This window comes from Panthera onca, chromosome A2, assembly GCF_046562875.1.
Source record: "Panthera onca isolate mPanOnc1 chromosome A2, mPanOnc1 haplotype 2, whole genome shotgun sequence".
NCBI lineage: Eukaryota > Metazoa > Chordata > Mammalia > Carnivora > Felidae > Panthera > Panthera onca.
In genome coordinates, this window is record NC_138340.1 from 13,523,651 (window position 1) to 13,537,695 (window position 14,045).

Here is a 14,045-nt window from a genome sequence, read left to right on the forward strand (position 1 = left end):
CACAGGGATGAGCCCAAGTGAGGTCTGCTGATTAGCTCATAAATGCATCATGTGCCTCTGGGGAGCAGGGCCTGGGTGACAAGAATGATGCCATTATTCAAGAGTTTCACTAGGATGTCAGCAAGAGGCTCTGCACCACGGGAAGGAGAGGATTTCTTCATTCATAGCGTGTCCCAGCACCTAGATGCTCCGAAGGGCTCAGCAGAGTTGTTGGGTGAAAACAAGAAGACATTCAATAAATAATTGTTGAACTCCATGTTTGATCCCATCACTCTTTATTGAGTACTTACTGTATGCCAGGCGCTCGAACCCATGCGTGCCCAGGGCTCCCCATCAGCAAGGGAGATGGGTATTAATACAGTCATCAGGGGCGCCTGGGTGGCTCAGTCGGTTGAGCCTCCGACTTCGGCTCAGGTCATGATCTCGCGGTTCGCGGGTTCGAGCCCCGCGTCGGGCTCCGTGCTGACAGCTCGGAGCCTGGAGCCCGCTTCAGTTTCTGTGTCTCCCCCTCTCTCTGCCCCTCCCATGCTCACACTCTGTCTCTCTCTGTCTCAAAAATAAATAAACATTAAAAAAATTAAAAAAAAAATACAGTCACCAGCATAAACGCAAAAATTATAACTTGGACAAGACCTGCCAAAGGGAGATACGCAGTGCTAGTAGGATCCAGAGGGTCCTGAGTAGGGCCCAGAGGGGCTTTCTGGGGGAGTGACACTTTATGGGGACCTGGAGGAAGAGATTCCAGACATGGCACAGAGAATCCTAGGTAGTGGGCACAGCTTGTGCAAAGGTCCTGGGGTGAGAGCGAACGTAATTTCGGGGGCTGACTTCGTGCCACCCCCAGCTCCCTTTGACAATTTGCAGGCTCCAGCAGATAGTCAAGGCTAAGTTTAAGATGGTCGGGGTCTCCCGGCGAGTGGAGCAGGATGTGATGCCCTCAACCACCCACAGCGGGGGAAGGACAAAAGTCTGGGCGCATCCTCAGCCAGAGGGGTGGGGAGGAGCAGGTGAGGTGAACGGCGCCCAGCACCGCCTCTGCCCTGGAATTTCCTGAGCTACTTGCCGGCCCAGTCCACCCTCCTCGCCCACATTGCCATAGCCACTTCCCAGGGCACAGAGCAGCAGGATGGAGACGAGGCCACAAGCCACTGCTGGGTGGAGTCAGGAGGCAGAGAGAAGAGTTCTGGGACGCCCAGCTGGGAACTCTCAGGACTGAGAACCAGAGCCGGGATGGCAACAGTAGCAATCACAATGATAAGAGCTGCTAAGGCCTAAAAGTGCCCCGCTGAGTCCTGGCAGGGAGATTTAACAGCCACAAGAGCCCCAGCAGGCTGGTTCCGGAAGTATCCCCGTTTTACAGACAGAGAGACTGAGACTCAGAAGGATGCAGCTACTGGTTGAGGGCTCCCGGTGACCCCGGGATGTGGCAAAGCTTCATTCAGGCTCCTACGACAATAACTACCACGGAATGGGGGGCTTAAACAGCAGACAGGTACTTCTCACAAGTCCGGAGGCTGGGAAGTCCAAGATCGGGATGCCGGCAGATCCGGTGTTTGGTGAGGGATGAGTCTTGGTTTGTGGACACCTGCCTTCTGTCTGTGTCCTCACATGGCAGAAAGCAGGGAGAGGGAGCAAGCTCTCTTGTGTCCCTTCTCATAAGGGCACTAATCCCATCGTGGGGGCTCCACTATCGTGACCTAATCGCCGCCCAAAGGCAACCCCCCCCCCCTTCTAACGCCATCACACTGGGGATCGGGGTTTCAATTTATGAACTTGGGAAGGGACGCAATCCTCGCTGTTGAGGGGCTGACATCAGGGCCCATTGGACCCTCCGGGCCATTTGTCTCTAGCCTCATTAGTACTGGCCATAAAATGGGACTTCGGCCAATTGCCAATATCCATAGGAAGACCTTGACCCCGGGCTCCTGAGCCCACTCTGGGCTCAGCCCAGGGGGACTATGGCAGGAGATGTTTCCATCTCCCGGTTGAATCTGTAACTCGCCGTGTCCAGTTGGTAAAGGCAAATGTGTACATCCAGTATCTGTTACTTACTGTATACCTGGGGGAGGGGATGGGCTGCCACGGGGCCGATGGAACTTTCTGGGTGATGGAAATATGATATCCAGATTGACAGTTTCAGGATTTATGCATTTGCCAAAACACATCCAACTGTACTTTACTGGGTTTTGGGGTTTTTTTTAATTTTTTTTTTAACATTTATTTATTTTTGAGACAGAGAGAGACAGAGCATGAACGGGGGAGGGTCAGAGAGAGGGAGACACAGAATCCGAAACAGGCTCCAGGCTCTGAGCTGTCAGCACAGAGCCCAACGCGGGGCTCGAACTCACGGACCGTGAGATCGTGACCTGAGCCGAAGTCGGCCGCTTGACCGACTGAGCCACCCAGGCGCCCCTGGGTTTTATTTTTTAACGTTTATTTATTTATTGAGAGAGAGAGAGAGAGAGAGAGCTCAGGAAGGGGAGGGGCAGAGAGACGGAGAGAGAGAATCCCAAGCAGGCTCTTCGCCATCAGCACAGAGCCCAACTCTGGGCTCGGTCCCACGAACCACGAGATCATGACCTGAGCTGAAATCAAGAGTCGGACGCTTCACCAGCTGAGCCACCCAGGCTCAGTACGTGAGTCACGTACTGAATTCTATTGTATGGGAGTTATGCCCTAACAAAGCTGACCTTTAACACAGCTATATGATATTTTCTTTTAAGACCAGTTGGGGAAAGGCAACATCATAACAAAATTCACGTGCTTTTATACAAAGTCTTCTGTTTGGGGAACTTGAGTTATTTGCTGTACCTACGGAAGGACGTCAAATGCTATCTCACTATAGACTCTAGCTGTCCAGACGTGCCTGGTAATGTTCCCTTCCTCCCTTCGGAATAAAACGCATCTGTATTTTAAATCATGTCGACCCTAAGGTGCTATCTGCAAAGCCTTGGTGAAATACACATGAACATACTGTTACATAGACACCGAAAAGAAGATAAAAGCAGTCAGTCTAGGCTGGGAGATGTCACAGCTGTCAAAACCCCACACCCAGACGCTGCCTCCGTTTCCCCATCTGTGCAATGGCGTAATAACCTCCTTGGGATTCTCTCTCTCCCTCTCGCTGTCTCTGCCCCTCCCCCGCTCACACGCGCTCCATCTCTCTCTGAGGATAAACAAAAATAAAATAAAATAAAAATAAATCCTAGATTGGATTTGGTATCCTTTGCCCTGTCCGCTGTACGTGTTTGCTTTATGCTGACGTAAATCAACACAACGGGTGGACCGCGATTCCCACCGTTGTCCAAGTGCCTGAGTTGTTCGTCTACACGGCAGGCTTCCTTGCAGGGTGCGGGCCAACCCAGTGAGGCGGCGTTCAGCAGCACCGCCTCAGCCATGCCCAGTGCATAGCCGCCCCTTGACAAGGTCCACTCGTGGTCCTGCTTCTCTTCTAGAACAATCTTGGGGGTGCTGAGGAGCCCAGGCCGGTGCCTTGAGACCCCGGAGCCCCTGGGGTCACCAGGAGGTTGGATTCAGGGTGACCAGTGGGGGAGCTCATGGCCCTGGGGGGGGGGTGGGAGGCTTTGGGGACCCAGCAATGTGGCTCCCAGGATGAGGGGAGGGGGTTAACGGGTGGGGCAAGGCAGCCAGGCCCAGGTTGGGCTCAGCGTGTATAACTTTGGCCCCTTTCAAAGTCCAGCCCGTCAACCATTCCCTGGAGGTTCGACAGTGTGGCTCATCCCACTCAGACTGGAGGCCCAGAGGTAGATGCAGGAGACGGGGGAGGTGAGACAGGGGAACCAGTCCACCTGTGAGAGAGACAGACAGATGGGGGAGAGACGGGGAGAGAGGGTCTCAAGGGTGATTTTGATTTTGAAGCTGGGCTCATCCTGTAAGACCCATCTCAAGCCTCGGATGAGAAGCATGACCCTGGGATTAGCAGGAACCTCATAAGGTCGAGGGGGAAGGAGTGTCATGGAACTGAGGTCAGTGCCTCCTGGGTCACTGTGCGTCCGGGGACGGGCCCATGGGTCACTGTGCATTCTTGACTTCAGGGCATGTTTGAAATTTTCCATAACACAAGGCATTTTTAAATGATCTCTGGAAAAAATAAATAAATACATAACATGATCTCTGGGCTTCTGGGTCTGATCCCAGGCCTGATGTCCAGGATCGAGGGAAATCTCAGCTCTTCCTGGAGCAGAGCCCAGTGGCGCCAGAGTGGGGGATGTCTAGAAAACTCCGAGAATGCCCCAGGCCCGAGACAGAGGCGCCAGGCCGCCTCAAGAAGGCGGCTGGGAATTCTGCTGCTGGCATCCCCCTGCCATTGCGGAAATATGTGATGTGCACCCCCACACCTGCCAGCTCCGAGGCTGGAGTGACCAGAGCAGTGACTCCTTCATCCCTGGGGAGGCACTTGCAATATAAGGAATGACCGCCCTTCCATGGGCTGCCTTCCTGGGAGACGCTGGGGGGAAGTCCGGACAGGGGAGAGGTGGGGAGTGACAGGTGACAGCCTGAGTTTTAGGGGACCTGGGGATCTCATCTCATTCCCTGAGACTGGGGGAGTGGGGCTGGCCTTATGACTGATGTCGCTGAGGAAGTGGGCTGGAATCCAAACGACCAGATCTGGAGAAACCCATCATTTCACCAGGAAAAATCTCTGAACCATGACCTCCACCAAGAGTGGGAACAGAGGACAGATAGCTTAAAATGAACTTGTCGTGCACCCCAAAACCCATGAGGGCAGATGCCGGCCATGTGAAAATCGGTCCATCCAAAAACAAACAAAGAAACAAAACAGCTCGGCGGTATCGGGAATATAATAGAGGAAGGAATGATCTGGTGAAACAGATCAAGTGGAGGCCTCCCTACATTGGAAAGAGAAATAAATGAAATACATGGGGCTCTCGACCCTTCAGGGAAACAGAAATGGCTCTTAAGAGATCCTAAATAAGCAACAGGGATGGTGGGTGTACCATATTCATGGACGGGGAGGCTGAGGCTTAAAAGATTCTCCCCATCTGAAGGTCTGTTTTGTCTCCCCCCCCCCCCCCACTTCTGAAGTTTTAACACAACCCCATCCAAAGTCACAACACGGGCTTTCCCTCAGGAGCATGATAAGGTGACACAAAAATTGACCGGGAAGAGCAGAGGGTTGCAAATAGTCAGAATACTTATACAGAAGAACAGGGTGGTGTTACCTGTCCTACCAGCTATGGGGACCCATGACAAAGCTTGTAATTAAGTCAGAGGGATACTGGCACAGGCAGGGACACGTTGACCAATGGATTGGAATTAAATGCCCACGGTCACCCTATGGAGGTCAGGAATTGGCTCCAAGATAGAGAGGATCTATCTCAGCAGCGGGGAGGGGAGATTATTGTCTAAAAGAATCTGTAAAGTGAGAGTCTATGTTGAAAACAATTCAGGTAGTTCTGTCTGCCCACGGGTCCTGTCCCCGTGCTCTAATAAAACCACTTTTTCTGGGGGCGCCTGGGTGGCTCAGTCGGTTAAGCGTCCGACTTCGGCTCAGGTCACGATCTCACAGTCTGTGAGTTCGAGCCCCGCGTCGGGCTCTGGGCTGATGGCTCAGAGCCTGGAGCCTGCTTCCGATTCTGTGTCTCCCTCTCTCTCTGCCCCTCCCCCATTCATGCTCTGTCTCTCTCTGTCTAGAAAATAAATAAAAACATTAAAAAAAATTAAAAAAAAAAAAAAAAAAGCCCAAACAATTCAGTTGGGTCCCTATGTCACATCACACACAAAACTCAGTCTCTGGCTCCAGTCTCCGTTTCCATCTCACGTGGCCTTCTCTTCTGTCTCAGCTCTTCCCCTCCTTTCTCTTATCTTCCAAGAACACTTGGCATTGGATTTAGGGCCCACCCTAAACCAGCATGATCCTATCTCAAGATCTTTACCTTAATGACATCCGCAGAGACCCTATTCCAAATAAGGCCACATTCACAAGTTCCAGGTGGACCCGTCTTTTGGAGGACACCAGGCAGATCGCTTCGGGGGACCCTTGGTCTTAAGCTCACATCAGAACACAGTGAACATCCATTAGCCTGAGGTCCACAAGGTCATGTACCTGTTGCCTCCAATCCTTGCTCGCCTCGATGTCCCCAGCTTCCGGCAAGGGCTTGGCCCACAGCAGATTGGAGAGGATTCCAGAGCGGTGAAGCGAATAGATTCAGGCTCCCGACAGCCAGGGTTGAAGTCCTAGCCCCTCAGAGCAGCAACCTGATCTCTCTGTGCCTCAGTTGCCCATAAAGTAAAGCCGATAATGATCTTCTTGGACAATGCTGGGTTGTGCCCCCCCCTCACAAAAAAGAGATGTCTACCCACAACTTGAGAATGTGACCTTAAAGGGTGTGAAAGCAAAGCCACAGGCCCAAGATAGTGTCCCTTAGGTCAAAAAGGGGCTTAATACCTAACCTAATTGCAAATTCAACCTCCCTGAGAATGTAAGTCTTAACCAGTCAGCCAGGAATTTTCTTTCTTTCTTGTTTTTTAATTTTTTTAAATCGTTTATTTATTTTTGGGAGAGAGAGCGCGTGCGAGGGAGGGTCAGAGAGAGAGGGAGACACAGAATCCGAAGCAGGCCCCAGGCTCTGAGCTGTCAGCACAGAGCAAACCCATGAAAGGTGAGATCATGACCCGAGCCGAAGATGGACGCCCAACTTACTGAGCCACCCAGGCGCCCCAGCCAGGAATTTTCAATCTGCACCAATGAGGGATCAGTTGTGGGCCCTGTCCATGCCCCCCAAAGGAAGATGAGGGAACCCACCTAATAAGACTCCTTGGTCCTTCTCACTTAAGGTGACTTGGCCTGGAATAACCCTTTCTTTTCTTTTGCTAATAACTTTCTAGCCCCACCCTCCTTCTGGTAAAAACCTTCCATTTTTTTCCTGCCACTAGGTGCGATGTTGTCCCATTTGAGCCCGGCCTGATTAAAAAAAAAATTTTTTTTTAACATTTATCTATTTTTTGAGAGACAGAGAGAGACAGTGTGAGCGGGGGAGGAGCAGAGAGAGAAAGACACAGAATCCGAAGCAGGCTCCAGGCTCTGAGCGGTCAGCACAGAGCCCGCTGCGGGGCTCGAACCCATGAGCCATGAGATCGTAACCTGAGCCGAAGTCGGACGCTTGATCGACTGAACCACCCAGGCGCCCCGTGTCTGGCTTGATAAAGGCAGTTAGATCTTCTACTCGGTCCAATTTTTGTTCTTTAACAAGGGTCACTGGAAACATAATGAGCTTTGGATCTGGAGACAAGAGCTTCGGGGACTCGGGTTAAGGGACAAAGAAGAAGACAGAGACAAAGGCCACGTGCACGTGGACATAGAGGCAGACATCGGGGTGATGCAGCCACAAGCCAAGGAACCCCACGGGAAGCCAGGAGACAGACCTGGGTTGGGCGCTCCCTCTGAGCCCCCAGGAGGAACCCACCTCGCCACCACTTGGGTTCCAGGCCTCCGGCCCCCTGGGCTGTGTGAGAACAAGTTGTTTGAAATGTGGCAGGTTCACGGTCATCTGTTCCAGCCCCAGGAAGCTCAGACTTTGCCTTATAGCGCTGTCGGGGGTGATGGGATGAACTAATACCTGGTACACAGCCTTTTAAACAGCAAGCACTTAATATATGCTCCGCAGGAGAGTAAAATGTGCTAATTCAGCAAAGCATGAAGTCATTGTTGACTGTTGATTGAAGGAGTGATCAAAGCTCGGTGGGGATGAGGGCTCCGTGCACTCCCAGGCCCCTGGCTCCCCTGCCCACACGGTCCCCAGACCCCTGACCTCCCCTCTGCCCAGGGTTGCCCTGCCTCCCCTGAGCAGACAGGTTGATCAGCCTCCGAGCACAGCCGGTGGGGCAGCAAACCTCCCCAGGCCTCAGGCGGTTGGAGCCAGACGCTATTTGCAAATCTGCAAATCGAGCAAATCGAAACCGGGACTGAGGCTTTGGGCACCCACTTGTGAAACCAGCCGCTGCTGTTTCCTCCCTGTCAGAAAGTCCCCCAGTGAGGGGACATGGGGAGGGGCAAGGGGAGTGGAGGAGGGCTGACTGTGTTCCCAGGGGACCTTGGGAAGTAACGGCACCTTTTTGCTGCGGTTTACCCATCTGCGACTGGGTGGGGGCAGGGGAGGGATCTGCGGGGCTCCTGGTTGGAGACGTGGGAGTCGGGGACGCTGGGTAAGTGACTTCACCTCTCTGAGCCTCAGTTTCCCCGTGTGTGAACTGGTGAGACACACACAGCTGCTCTTTCCTTTGGGAGACATGACTCAAATCCGATCACCTGCCTTGAGATCTCCCAGGGTGCCCCACTGCTCTGAAGGTGACGACCAACCCCCTCCCTGTGGCCCCAAAGGCCCCATGAGTCCCACCTCGCTGCCCTCCCCACATGACCTCCCCACGCCACCTCCTCAGAAAGAAACAAATGCATTCCTAGCTCAGGGCTTTGGTCTCCACGCCATCCCTTCCAGGAGGTGCTCATCTGAAAAACTCTGCCACATCTGGCCAAGTGTCCTACTCCATTCATTCGACCCATCTCCCTCCCTGCCCCCAGGCCATAAATCCCACCAAGGGATATGTCCCCATCGTCCTCAGCCCTGTCCCCAGCCCCTAGCCCAGGCCCTGGCACACAGTAAGCGCCTGGTAAATGGCTCTCATTAAGAACGTGATTAAGCACATTGGCTTGACATTGCTGTGAACAAAACACAGACTCCTGATGGCGAGAGAAAAAGAAGGGCATGTGGGCGGACCTCCGAGCTGAGACCTGAAGGAGGTGACGGAGACATATGGGTGTCTTGGGGGAGACTGTCGCGGGCAGAGGCACGGCCTGTGCAAAGGCCCTGGGGCAGGAGAGTGCCTGCCGTGGAGGAGTTTCCCAGAGGCCCATGTGGCCTGAGTGGAGTGAGAGTTGTGTTAGAGTAAGCAGTTCGTTAGGCTTTAACAGGATGTCTGAAGGCCAGCAAAGTGTGAGTCACGGTCAGTTATGGGGAAAGTCAGAGGTCTGTCCTGGCAGCCCGCCAAAACAAAGCCACAAAAAGCCGGATCAAACCAGACAGGCCCAAGACAACAACAACAACAACAAAAGTGCAAAGCCCTGCTCCCCCCAAAATCCCCTCCCCGAGAAATAAATATTCCACCCCCTCGTTAACAACTGTCAATAAAGGCTAGAGACCCAAACCCCAGGCCTAGCAGCTCTTCCTTGAGCCTGCCTGCTCTCACCTCTCAAGAGTGTACTCTCGCTTGAATTACACGTTCCTTCTTGAACCACTCAGCCGTTATGCCTGGTCTGTCCTCGAATTCTTTCGCGCAAAGGAGACCAAGAGCCTCTGGCAGCATCCCGGGGTGCAGCTGGATGGAGGCCGCAGGACCCGGGGTTCTCCCCAGCCTCCCTGCCAACAGTTGGAACAAAGTGGGAACCGCAAGGCCAGCAGGGTCCTGGGGCTATGAGAAGGCCTTTGGCTCTTACCCCACGGAAGGTGGGAGCCATAGAGGGTTCTGGAGAAAGGCAGGACGAGTCTGACCCTGGCCACATGGAGGGAAGGTTCTATGGGGGCTGAGAGCAGAAGCACGGAGACCAGGGAGGCAGTGCCTTGCCGGTTATAGGGACAGATTCTGCTGGGGTTGGACCAGAATCTGGGGAGAAAGCGTCGGGCTTAGGAGCAGTTTTGCGGGAGAATGGAGAAGAGAATGGGCCTGTTTGAGCCCATCTCACAGGGAGGTAAACTGGGGATCTGGGAGCAGAGGGATGTAGGTAAAGGAGAGGCTGAAAGGGAAAGAGGGAAGTTAAGAGGTGGCCAGGGTCTGGGACGGAGATTCGGGGCCTCCCCAGACTCCCCAGGGCTGGTACAGACACCATGCTTCCATCTCTGATTTTCTCTAGAATTTCAATCTTGTCAGAGGGAAGAGGCTCACCTCTTACGGTTGACGATAGGCCCGACCCAGCTTCCCACAGGCTCATTTACTCCCCTCAGCGGCTCTGAGACCAGGGTACCATCTTTTACAGAAGGGGAAACAGAGGCGCAGACAGATGAACCCGTCACGCAGGTGGATGAGTGGCAGAGGAGGGGTTTCGAACCCAGGACGTCAGGCTCCAGACCCTGTTGTTGGGATGGCGCTCTGCCTGGCGAGGGGGCGGCGTCATCCAATGTCCCACCCTGGAACGTGTTATTTAGTACCCGGCTTCAGATGGGGTTTTTGTGGTTGTGGGATTGTTCATTCATTCCTAGCCACCTTCAGGTTCCTGCCTTGTGCAGGTGAAGTCCAAGGCCCCAGCTTGGGAAGGTCTAGGCCCGACACAGATACTCCTAGTTCCATAGAGTCTAGGCCGGGAGGAGTTACCCAGAGCTGGGGGTCCCCAAGGGCCTGGGGGCTTCCTGAAGAAGGGACCCTCAGCCTGAGACTCCCTTCCTGCGCACCCCCCACCATTACGATGAAAGGCAGGGATCTCGGGGCCAATGGGGGCACTTCCTGGGCGGAGGTTCCACCTCAGACCCTGCTTCTAGCCGCCCCCCCCACCCCAGCTCCTGGCTGGCACCAGGCCACCTCCAGTGCCACCGCGACATGACTTGGGCCACCCACCAGGCCACAGCCACTGGGAAACCAGCTGCGGGAGGTGAGGGTGTCGCTGTCCAGCCTGCCCGGGGTGGGGGGGGGGGGGGAACCATTTACAGCGACTATTTATGGGGCAGGCCCAGGGGACCGCAGGCTGGAGGACAGCCTGAGAGCCACAGAGCCTGGTGGCTGGACCAGAATGACCAGTCATGCCACTGGGGGTTGGAGGCCCTGGATGAGACTCCTCATGATACAGGCTTCAGTTTCCCCATCTAAAAAAGTCAGGGGAGGGGAGTGGTGGCTGTGTATAAGGCTGTGGATGCTGGGCTGCTGGGTTTCCTAGGTTTGAGAGGGATTCTGACGCGGTTTGGGTCTCCTGGGCAGCAAGAGAGAGCCCCAGGCTTCCTGGAACGGGGGCCCCGAGGCCACAGTGAGGACAGATGGGGGGGAGATTAGGATCTGGGCTCGGGAGAGCCTCTTGGACTGAGGGCTGGCCCTGGGTTAGTGCGGGAGATCCCCAGGCAGGCTTGAGGGAGAGGCAGAAGCAGGGAGAGACAGGAACGGATCGGGAGAATGTGAGACAGGGAAATGAAACATGAAAGGGAGAGAAATGGGAAAGATTGGGGGGGGGAGGTACACTCAGGGAGGCACAGACCCCCCCCTACAAATCCATGGGAAGCTGGGGGCTCAGGACCAGCCCCCTTGTCCACTGGGCCAGAGGAGCCCCTGGGTGAGGCATTAATCTGTGTGCTTTTTTAAATTATTATTAAATATAATTTATTGTCAAATTGGTTTCCATGCAACACCCAGCGCTCCTCCCGACAGGTGCCCTCCTCAGTGCCCCTCACCCACCCTCCCCTCCCTCCCACCCCCCATCCACCCTCAGTTTATTCTCAGTGTTTAAGAGTCTTTCATGGTTTGCCTCCTTAATCTCTGTGCGCTGTTGAGCAAACCATGACTTTAATATTATGGTGGACGAGGGGCACCTGGGTGGCTCTGTGGCTTAAGCGTCCAGCTCTTGATTTTGGCTCAGCTCATGATCTCGCGGTTTCGGGAGTTCGAGCCCCGCTCCGGGCCCTGTGCTGACAGCTCAGAGCCTGGAGCCTGTTTCAGATTCTGTGTGCCCCCCTCCTCTCCGCCCCACCCCTGCTTGTGCTCTCTCTCTGTCTTTCAAAAATGAAGCAACATTAAAAAAAAAAAAAATGTGTTTTAAAGATTTGCGCTCTCTGCCCCTCCCCCCCAAAGTAAATAAATAAACAAACAAACTTCAACAAATACACACACTTTAAAAAAACATACCGTTGTGGATGATGTTAGCGACAGCTTCACTCTGCTCGCTCTCCACTCTCACAACCCCGAGGGAGGACTAACTACCCCCATTTCACCGATGGAGAAACTGAGGCTCAGAGAGCGCCCCCCCCCCCCCCCCCCCCCCCAGGCTGCACAGCTAGGCTGGGAGCAGAGCCGGGACAGCCCGGTGCGGGTGCGTGAGACGTTTGTCGGTTGCCTGGGTGACCCCACCCTCACCCCCACCCCCCGCCCAGCCCCCAACCCCAAGGCACATCCGCCGACCGCCCCCTTCCCCCACCAGCCCTCCCGGAGTGTTTTTCTTCCCTCCTCCTGGGTGTTTTGGTTTCGGGCCCCGGAGCGGCCCGGCCGCGTAACAGGCGGTTCCCGCCGGCAGGGTCAGCCCAGGGCTGGCGGGGAGCCAGGAGCAGCGCCAGGGCCAGGGTGGGGAGGACTCAGGGAGCGATCACCGCCCTTGCCCCCCCAAGGGGGTCAGCCAGTTCGGTTTCCCTCTCCCCCTGCCCCCCCCCAAACCCGTGTCCCGCTGGCTCCACCTGGACAGCGGGGCCCAGCGTGGTCGCGGCCCCCATCTGTGGCCACGGGGGCCCCCTCGCTGGATGCGGGCGGGTGGCTCCGGGCGGGGTTTCCCGCGTCCTTGCCAAGGTTCCGTGCGCTCTGTTCGTTATTAAACATTGATGGAGGCTGCAGGGTGCCGGCCCAAGAGGCCTCCCAGTTGGGGGAACGAGGGCAGGGCGCAGACGCCCCAACCCCAGTGGGGTGGGGGGTGTTCCGGCCAGGACCAGAGGGAGGGGCTGGGGGCAGGAGGATGGGACGAGTGCCTGGGAGACCGGGAGAATTCTTAGCTATGACACCTAATCACAAGCAACCAAAGGAATACGTAAATCGGTCTCCATCAAATTAAAAAAAAACAACAAAAATTGACCAAGGTCATTCCTAAGAAAGTTGAAAAGGCAGGGGCGCCTGGGTGGCTCAGTCGGTTAAGCATCCGACTTTGGCTCAGGTCATGATCTTGCGGTTTGTGAGTTCGAGCCCCGTGTTGACAGCCTGGAGCTTGCTTCGGGTTCTGTGTCCCCCCCCCTCCCCCCCCCCCCCGCCCCCCGCTTGTGCTCTGTCTCTCTCTCTGTCTTTCAAAACTGAATAAACATTTAAAAAAATTCTAAAAACAAAGTTGAAAAGGCAACCCACAGAATGGAAGGAAAATTATCTACAAATCTTGTATCTGACAAGGGATCGATATCCAGAATATATGAAGCACTCTTACAACTCAAAAGGAAACAGACAAATAGCCCGATTAAAAAATAAGGAAAGGAGGGACTTAATGTGACAGCCTGTCAACATTTGAAGATATCGGTACTTGATATCCTGTTAAGGAAAACGTGCCTCCGAATTTTAAGCTGGAGGGGTCACTGGAACAACTTTGCGAAGACAATCACAACTACGTGATTTTTTTAGATTTTCAGTATATACTAAGAATTGTGTACAAACTGAATTGAGAACAACCAATGAAAACTCAATTATGAAAAAAAATATGGAAAGCATTCAAATAGATGTTTCTCCGAAGAAGGTCTATAAATGGCCAATAAGCACATGAAAAGGCGCAGAAAGAAAGAAAGAAAGAAAGAACAAATGAAAGAAAGAAAGGAGGGAGGGAGAGAGGAATGAAAGGAAGGAAGGAAGGAAGGAAGGGGAGAGGAATGGAAGGAAGGAAGGATGGAAGGTGAGTGAATAAATACACAGGGATAACGTCCATGCGATGGAATATTATTCAGCCATCGTAAAGGAATGGAGTTCGGACACACGCTACAACACGGATGAAGCTCTGAGACATTTATGCTGAGTTTGTTTCGCTAAAGAACACACACGGGAGGCCACGCGTCATATGATCCCGTTTATATGAAATGTCCAAAGAGACAGATCCATAGAGAGACAGAGAGCAGATTGGGGGGAAGACAGGGAGCCAGGGGCTGGGGGAGGGCGGGGGAGGGGAGGGGGAGTGACCGCTCACGGGCACAAGGTTTCCTTTGGAGGTGATGGAAATGTTCTGGAATTAGACAAAGGTGACGAGCGCGCAGTATTGCGAAGGCACCAAGCGCCACGGAATTAATTGTTCGTTTTACAAGGGTGATCTGTATGGTGTGTGGACATCTCTTAAAAAAAAAAAAAAAAAAAAGCACTGACAA

General features: G+C 53.9%; 1 long non-coding RNA gene across 4 annotated transcripts in view; it reads right to left on the minus strand.

The window, feature by feature from the left end:
• LOC145713446 (uncharacterized) overlaps nucleotides 1–12,077 on the minus strand; it is a 222,069-nt gene extending 209,992 nt beyond the window's left edge. The window contains exons 1-3 of one of the 4 annotated variants that reach the window (XR_014136522.1): nucleotides 11,857–12,077; nucleotides 6,089–10,126; nucleotides 2,752–3,809 (exon numbers count right to left, since the gene is read on the minus strand). This is a non-coding gene — a long non-coding RNA (uncharacterized LOC145713446). Of the gene's footprint in view, nucleotides 1–1,368; nucleotides 3,810–6,088; nucleotides 10,127–11,856 lie in introns of those variants that run through there. The other 3 variants (XR_014136521.1, XR_014136524.1, XR_014136523.1) reach the window with 3 other exon arrangements.
• Between the last annotated feature and the right edge of the window lie 1,968 nt (nucleotides 12,078–14,045).